The sequence below is a fragment of the Prenolepis imparis genome, unplaced genomic scaffold, assembly GCF_030444845.1.
Source record: "Prenolepis imparis isolate NDT839.2.m4 unplaced genomic scaffold, iyPreImpa1.0 SCAF_7, whole genome shotgun sequence".
In the NCBI taxonomy this organism is placed as follows: Eukaryota; Metazoa; Arthropoda; class Insecta; order Hymenoptera; family Formicidae; genus Prenolepis; species Prenolepis imparis.
In genome coordinates, this window is record NW_028141165.1 from 12,765,508 (window position 1) to 12,775,389 (window position 9,882).

Here is a 9,882-nt window from a genome sequence, read left to right on the forward strand (position 1 = left end):
GTATATTCTCTCATTACTATATGCATTGAACATAAACCTCAATATGTACATTAACAATTTTTTTAAATATTAATTATTTTTATTAATTTGGATTTTATGTTACAGTTGAACTCAAAGCTGACGACCCTGACAATCCAAAAGGAGGAAGAGGTCTCGAAAAGGCATCGAGCGCCGGCGAAGCAATCTTAGGGTGAATATCATTATTTGTTTATTAACTAGAACTAGAACAACCTAAGCGCGCGCTTCGGTTTTGTATTAAAAAAGTGATATATAAAAAAAAATAATATAAAATTCATTTAAATTTGATTCATATTTTTTTACAGAAATCAGTTTATTAAAGCGTTAATTTACTAATTAAATTTTAAAATAAAAATATGTTATAAAAATTAAAATAGTTATATGTTGTAACTAATATGTTGTAAATAATAATACCTTATTTTCGATTAATATTTTTTGACAGATATCAGCTGATAACTATCAAAAATATTAATCGAGTTTAAAGTACTATAACATAATATTTAAAACATATTATATTATTTAAATGTTTATAATATATTATTTTAAAAAATAAATAGCAAATTAACGCTTTAATCAGCTGATTTCTGTCAAAAAATATTAATCAAGCGAAAATTTACTAATTAAATTTAAAATAATAATATGTTATATAAATTAAAATAATAATATATTGTAAACAATATGTTATAGTACCTTATCCTTGAATAATATTTTTTGACAGAAATCAGCTGATAACTGTCAAAAATATTATAATCTAGAGAGTTTAAAATATATATATTATAATATATTATTTACATAATATTTTAAAAATTAATTAGCAAATTAACGCTTTAATCAGCTGATTTCTGTAAAGAAATAATAATAAAGCGTTACTTTGCTTAAATTTTAAAATAAAATATGTTAAAAATATTAAAATAGTAATATATTGTAAATAATAAGTTATAATACTTTATCCGCGATTAATATTTTTTTTCAGAAATCAGTTGATAACTGTCAAAAATATTAATCGAATTTAAAGTATTACAACATATTATTTAAAACTAATATTATTATTGTATTTAATTTTAATTTGAACAAATTGCACATTACGATGGTACCATAAGCATACCAGCGTACTACTTTTTTGGTCTAATATACGTAAAATAATTCCGCGCCGTATGGGGTCAGCGGCTTAAAAATTTTAATTTTCAATATTTTAAAACAAGGCAAAAATTAATTGTATATATATTTCAATAGTGTATTGTTTGGAGATTATTTTGGTACCATAAGCATACCAGCGTACAAACTTTTGACCTAATATACGTAAAATGAATCCGCGCCGTATGGGTTCCGCGGTTAAATAATTTTAATTTTCAATATTTTAAAACGCGCCAAAATTATTCTTTCATATATTTTAACAGTACATTGTCTACACATTATGATGGTACCATCAGCATACCAGCTTACAAACTTCTTGATATAAAATACGTAATGTAATTGTGCGCCGTATGGGAATCGCGGCTTAAAAGTTTTAATTTTCAATATTTTAAAACGCGCCAAAAATTATTCTTTCATATATTTTAACAGTACATTGTCTACACATTATGATGGTACCATCAGAATACCAGCCTACAAACTTTTTGATACAATATACGTAATATAATTGTGCGCCGTATGAGATTCGCGGATAAAAAGTTTTAATTTTCAATATTTTAAGACGTGCAAAAATTATTCTTTCATATATTTTAACAGCACATTGTCTACACATTATGATGGTACCATCAGAATACCAGCCTACAAACTTTTTGATACAATATACGTAATATAATTGTGCGCCGTATGAGATTCGCGGCTTAAAAGTTTTAATTTTCAATATTTTAAGACGCGCCAAAAATTCATCAATTATACATTTTAATAGTACATTGATTATAGAATCATTTGGTACCAAACAGACAGCAGCGTACAAATTTTTTACCTTGATATACATAAAATAAGGATGCGTCGCACAGGGTCCGCGTCAAAAAAGTATCGATTTCCAATATTTTAAGACGAGCCAAAAATTCATCGATTATACATTTTATTAGTACATTGATTACAGAATCATTTGGTACCAAACAGACAGCAGCGTACAAATTTTTTACCTTGATATACATAAAATAAGGATGCGTCGCACAGTGTCCGCGTCAAAAAAGTATCGATTTCCAATATTTTAAGACGAGCCAAAAATTCATCGATTATACATTTTATTAGTACATTGATTACAAAATCATTTAGTACCAAACAGACAGCAGCGTACAAATTTTTTACCTTGATATACATAAAATAAGGATGCGTCGCACAGTGTCCGCGTCAAAAAAGTATCGATTTCCAATATTTTAAGACGAGCCAAAAATTCATCGATTATTCATTTTATTAGTACATTGATTACAGAATCATTTGGTACCAAACAGACACCAGCGTACAAATTTTCTAATTTGATATACATAAAATAAGGTTGCGTCGCATAGGGTCAGCGGTAAAAAGTATCGATTTCCAATATTTTAAGACGAGCCAAAAATTCATCGATTATACATTTTAACAGTACATTGATTACAGAATCATTTGGTACCAAACAGACAGCAGCGTACAAATTTTTTAATATGATAAACATAAAATAAGGATACGTCGCACAGGGTCCGCGTCTAAAAAGTATCGATTTCCAATATTTTAAGACGAGCCAAAAATTCATCGATTATACATTTTATTAGTACATTAATTACAGAATCATTTGGTACCAAACAGACACCAGCGTACAAATTTTTTAATTTGATATACATAAAATAAGGTTGCGTCGCATAGGGTCAGCGGTAAAAAGTATCGATTTCCAATATTTTTAGACGAGCCAAAAATTCAACGATTATACATTTTATTAGTACATTGATTACAGAATCATTTGGTACCAAACAGACACCAGCGTACAAATTTTTTAATTTGATATACATAAAATAAAGTTGCGTCGCATAGGGTCAGCGGTAATAATTATCGATTTCCAATATTTTAAGACGAGCCAAAAATTCATCGATTATACATTTTAATAGTACATTGATTACAGAATCATTTGGTACCAAACAGACAGCAGCGTACAAATTTTTTACCTTGATATACATAAAATAAGTATGCGTCGCACAGGGTCCGCGCCAAAAAAGTATCGATTTCCAATACTTTAAGACGAGCCAAAAATTCATGGATTATACATTTTAATAGTACATTGATTACAGAATCATTTGGTATCAAACAGACAGCAGCGTACAAATTTTTTAATAGGATAAACATAAAATAAGGATGCGTCGCACAGGGTCCGCGTCAAAAAAGTATCGATTTCCAATATTTTAAGACGAGCCAAAAATTCATCGATTATACATTTTATTAGAACATTGATTACAGAATCATTTGGTACCAAACAGACATCAGCGTACAAATTTTTTAATTTGATATACATAAAATAATGTTGCGTCGCATAGGGTCAGCGGTAAAAGGTATCGATTTCCAATATTTTAAGACGAGCCAAAAATTCATCGATTATACATTTTATTAGTACATTGATTACAAAATCATTTGGTACCAAACAGACAGCAGCGTACAAATTTTTTACCTTGATATACATAAAATAAGGATGCGTCGCACAGTGTCCGCGTCAAAAAAGTATCGATTTCCAATATTTTAAGACGAGCCAAAAATTCATCGATTATTCATTTTATTAGTACATTGATTACAGAATCATTTGGTACCAAACAGACACCAGCGTACAAATTTTTTAATTTGATATACATAAAATAAGGTTGCGTCGCATAGGGTCAGCGGTAAAAAGTATCGATTTCCAATATTTTAAGACGAGCAAAAAATTCATCGATTATACATTTTAACAGTACATTGATTACAGAATCATTTGGTACCAAACAGACAGCAGCGTACAAATTTTTTAATATGATAAACATAAAATAAGGATACGTCGCACAGGGTCCGCGTCAAAAAGTATCGATTTCCAATATTTTAAGACGAGCCAAAAATTCATCGATTATACATTTTATTAGTACATTAATTACAGAATCATTTGGTACCAAACAGACACCAGCGTACAAATTTTTTAATTTGATATACATAAAATAAGGTTGCGTCGCATAGGGTCAGCGGTAAAAAGTATCGATTTCCAATATTTTTAGACGAGCCAAAAATTCATCGATTATACATTTTATTAGTACATTGATTACAGAATCATTTGGTACCAAACAGACACCAGCGTACAAATTTTTTAATTTGATATACATAAAATAAAGTTGCGTCGCATAGGGTCAGCGGTAATAATTATCGATTTCCAATATTTTAAGACGAGCCAAAAATTCATCGATTATACATTTTAATAGAACATTGATTACAAAATCATTTGGTACCAAACAGACAGCAGCGTACAAATTTTTTACCTTGATATACATAAAATAAGGATGCGTCGCACAGTGTCCGCGTCAAAAAAGTATCGATTTCCAATATTTTAAGACGAGCCAAAAATTCATCGATTATTCATTTTATTAGTACATTGATTACAGAATCATTTGGTACCAAACAGACACCAGCGTACAAATTTTCTAATTTGATATACATAAAATAAGGTTGCGTCGCATAGGGTCAGCGGTAAAAAGTATCGATTTCCAATATTTTAAGACGAGCCAAAAATTCATCGATTATACATTTTAACAGTACATTGATTACAGAATCATTTGGTACCAAACAGACAGCAGCGTACAAATTTTTTAATATGATAAACATAAAATAAGGATACGTCGCACAGGGTCCGCGTCTAAAAAGTATCGATTTCCAATATTTTAAGACGAGCCAAAAATTCATCGATTATACATTTTATTAGTACATTAATTACAGAATCATTTGGTACCAAACAGACACCAGCGTACAAATTTTTTAATTTGATATACATAAAATAAGGTTGCGTCGCATAGGGTCAGCGGTAAAAAGTATCGATTTCCAATATTTTTAGACGAGCCAAAAATTCAACGATTATACATTTTATTAGTACATTGATTACAGAATCATTTGGTACCAAACAGACACCAGCGTACAAATTTTTTAATTTGATATACATAAAATAAAGTTGCGTCGCATAGGGTCAGCGGTAATAATTATCGATTTCCAATATTTTAAGACGAGCCAAAAATTCATCGATTATACATTTTAATAGTACATTGATTACAGAATCATTTGGTACCAAACAGACAGCAGCGTACAAACTTTTTAATTTGATATACATATAATAAGGATGCGTCGCATAGGGTCAGCGGTAAAAAGTATCGATTTCCAATATTTTAAGACGAGCCAAAAATTCATCGATTATACTTTTTAATAGTACATTGATTACAGAATCATTTGGTACCAAACAGACAGCAGCGTACAAATTTTTTACCTTGATATACATAAAATAAGGATGCGTCGCACAGGGTCCGCGCCAAAAAAGTATCGATTTCCAATACTTTAAGACGAGCCAAAAATTCATGGATTATACATTTTAATAGTACATTGATTACAGAATCATTTGGTATCAAACAGACAGCAGCGTACAAATTTTTTAATAGGATAAACATAAAATAAGGATGCGTCGCACAGGGTCCGCGTCAAAAAAGTATCGATTTCCAATATTTTAAGACGAGCCAAAAATTCATCGATTATACATTTTATTAGAACATTGATTACAGAATCATTTGGTACCAAACAGACAGCAGCGTACAAATTTTTTACCTTGATATACATAAAATAAGGATGCGTCGCACAGTGTCCGCGTCAAAAAAGTATCGATTTCCAATATTTTAAGACGAGCCAAAAATTCATCGATTATACATTTTATTAGAACATTGATTACAGAATCATTTGGTATCAAACAGACAGCAGCGTACAAATTTTTTAATAGGATAAACATAAAATAAGGATGCGTCGCACAGGGTCCGCGTCAAAAAATTATCGATTTCCAATATTTTAAGACGAGCCAAAAATTCATCGATTATACATTTTATTAGAACATTGATTACAGAATCATTTGGTACCAAACAGACAGCAGCGTACAAATTTTTTACCTTGATATACATAAAATAAGGATGCGTCGCACAGTGTCCGCGTCAAAAAAGTATCGATTTCCAATATTTTAAGACGAGCCAAAAATTCATCGATACATTTTATTAGAACATTGATTACAGAATCATTTGGTATTAAACAGACAGCAGCGTACAAATTTTTTAATAGGATAAACATAAAATAAGGATGCGTCGCACAGGGTCCGCGTCAAAAAAGTATCGATTTCCAATATTTTAAGACGAGCCAAAAATTCATCGATTATACATTTTATTAGAACATTGATTACAGAATCATTTGGTACCAAACAGACATCAGCGTACAAATTTTTTAATTTGATATACATAAAATAATGTTGCGTCGCATAGGGTCAGCGGTAAAAAGTATCGATTTCCAATATTTTAAGTCGAGCCAAAAATTCATCGATTATACATTTTAATAGTACATTGATTACAGAATCATTTGGTACCAAACAGACACCAGCGTACAAATTTTTTAATTTGATATACATAAAATAAAGTTGCGTCGCATAGGGTCAGCGGTAATAATTATCGATTTCCAATATTTTAAGACGAGCCAAAAATTCATCGATTATACATTTTAATAGTACATTGATTACAGAATCATTTGGTACCAAACAGACAGCAGCGTACAAATTTTTTACCTTGATATACATAAAATAACTATGCGTCGCACAGGGTCCGCGCCAAAAAAGTATCGATTTCCAATACTTTAAGACGAGCCAAAAATTCATGGATTATACATTTTAATAGTACAATGATTACAGAATCATTTGGTATCAAACAGACAGCAGCGTACAAATTTTTTAATAGGATAAACATAAAATAAGGATGCGTCGCACAGGGTCCGCGTCAAAAAAGTATCGATTTCCAATATTTTAAGACGAGCCAAAAATTCATCGATTATACATTTTATTAGAACATTGATTACAGAATCATTTGGTACCAAACAGACAGCAGCGTACAAATTTTTTACCTTGATATACATAAAATAAGGATGCGTCGCACAGTGTCCGCGTCAAAAAAGTATCGATTTCCAATATTTTAAGACGAGCCAAAAATTCATCGATTATACATTTTATTAGAACATTGATTACAGAATCATTTGGTATCAAACAGACAGCAGCGTACAAATTTTTTAATAGGATAAACATAAAATAAGGATGCGTCGCACAGGGTCCGCGTCAAAAAATTATCGATTTCCAATATTTTAAGACGAGCCAAAAATTCATCGATTATACATTTTATTAGAACATTGATTACAGAATCATTTGGTACCAAACAGGCAGCGTACAAATTTTTTACCTTGATATACATAAAATAAGGATGCGTCGCACAGTGTCCGCGTCAAAAAAGTATCGATTTCCAATATTTTAAGACGAGCCAAAAATTCATGGATTATACATTTTAATAGTACATTGATTACAGAATCATTTGGTATCAAACAGACAGCAGCGTACAAATTTTTTAATAGGATAAACATAAAATAAAGATGCGTCGCACAGGGTCCGCGTCAAAAAAGTATCGATTTCCAATATTTTAAGACGAGCCAAAAATTCATCGATTATACATTTTATTAGTACATTGATTACAGAATCATTTGGTACCAAACAGACATCAGCGTACAAATTTTTTAATTTGATATACATAAAATAATGTTGCGTCGCATAGGGTCAGCGGTAAAAAGTATCGATTTCCAATATTTTAAGTCGAGCCAAAAATTCATCGATTATACATTTTAATAGTACATTGATTACAGAATCATTTGGTACCAAACAGACAGCAGCGTACAAACTTTTTAATTTGATATACATAAAATAAGGATGCGTCGCATAGGGTCAGCGGTAAAAAGTATCGATTTCCAATATTTTAGACGAGCCAAAAATTCATCGATTATACTTTTTAATAGTACATTGATTACAGAATCATTTGGTACCAAACAGACAGCAGCGTACAAATTTTTTACCTTGATATACATAAAATAAGGATGCGTCGCACAGGGTCCGCGCCAAAAAAGTATCGATTTCCAATACTTTAAGACGAGCCAAAAATTCATGGATTATACATTTTAATAGTACATTGATTACAGAATCATTTGGTATCAAACAGACAGCAGCGTACAAATTTTTTAATAGGATAAACATAAAATAAGGATGCGTCGCACAGGGTCCGCGTCAAAAAAGTATCGATTTCCAATATTTTAAGACGAGCCAAAAATTCATCGATTATACATTTTATTAGAACATTGATTACAGAATCATTTGGTACCAAACAGACAGCAGCGTACAAATTTTTTACCTTGATATACATAAAATAAGGATGCGTCGCACAGTGTCCGCGTCAAAAAAGTATCGATTTCCAATATTTTAAGACGAGCCAAAAATTCATCGATTATACATTTTATTAGAACATTGATTACAGAATCATTTGGTATCAAACAGACAGCAGCGTACAAATTTTTTAATAGGATAAACATAAAATAAGGATGCGTCGCACAGGGTCCGCGTCAAAAAATTATCGATTTCCAATATTTTAAGACGAGCCAAAAATTCATCGATTATACATTTTATTAGAACATTGATTACAGAATCATTTGGTACCAAACAGACAGCAGCGTACAAATTTTTTACCTTGATATACATAAAATAAGGATGCGTCGCACAGTGTCCGCGTCAAAAAAGTATCGATTTCCAATATTTTAAGACGAGCCAAAAATTCATCGATTATACATTTTATTAGAACATTGATTACAGAATCATTTGGTATTAAACAGACAGCAGCGTACAAATTTTTTAATAGGATAAACATAAAATAAGGATGCGTCGCACAGGGTCCGCGTCAAAAAAGTATCGATTTCCAATATTTTAAGACGAGCCAAAAATTCATCGATTATACATTTTATTAGAACATTGATTACAGAATCATTTGGTACCAAACAGACATCAGCGTACAAATTTTTTAATTTGATATACATAAAATAATGTTGCGTCGCATAGGGTCAGCGGTAAAAAGTATCGATTTCCAATATTTTAAGTCGAGCCAAAAATTCATCGATTATACATTTTAATAGTACATTGATTACAGAATCATTTGGTACCAAACAGACAGCAGCGTACAAACTTTTTAATTTGATATACATAAAATAAGGATGCGTCGCATAGGGTCAGCGGTAAAAAGTATCGATTTCCAATATTTTAAGACGAGCCAAAAATTCATCGATTATACTTTTTAATAGTACATTGATTACAGAATCATTTGGTACCAAACAGACAGCAGCGTACAAATTTTTTACCTTGATATACATAAAATAAGGATGCGTCGCACAGGGTCCGCGCCAAAAAAGTATCGATTTCCAATACTTTAAGACGAGCCAAAAATTCATGGATTATACATTTTAATAGTATATTGATTACAGAATCATTTGGTATCAAACAGACAGCAGCGTACAAATTTTTTAATAGGATAAACATAAAATAAGGATGCGTCGCACAGGGTCCGCGTCAAAAAAGTATCGATTTCCAATATTTTAAGACGAGCCAAAAATTCATCGATTATACATTTTATTAGAACATTGATTACAGAATCATTTGGTACCAAACAGACATCAGCGTACAAATTTTTTAATTTGATATACATAAAATAATGTTGCGTCGCATAGGGTCAGCGGTAAAAGGTATCGATTTCCAATATTTTAAGACGAGCCAAAAATTCATCGATTATACATTTTATTAGTACATTGATTACAAAATCATTTGGTACC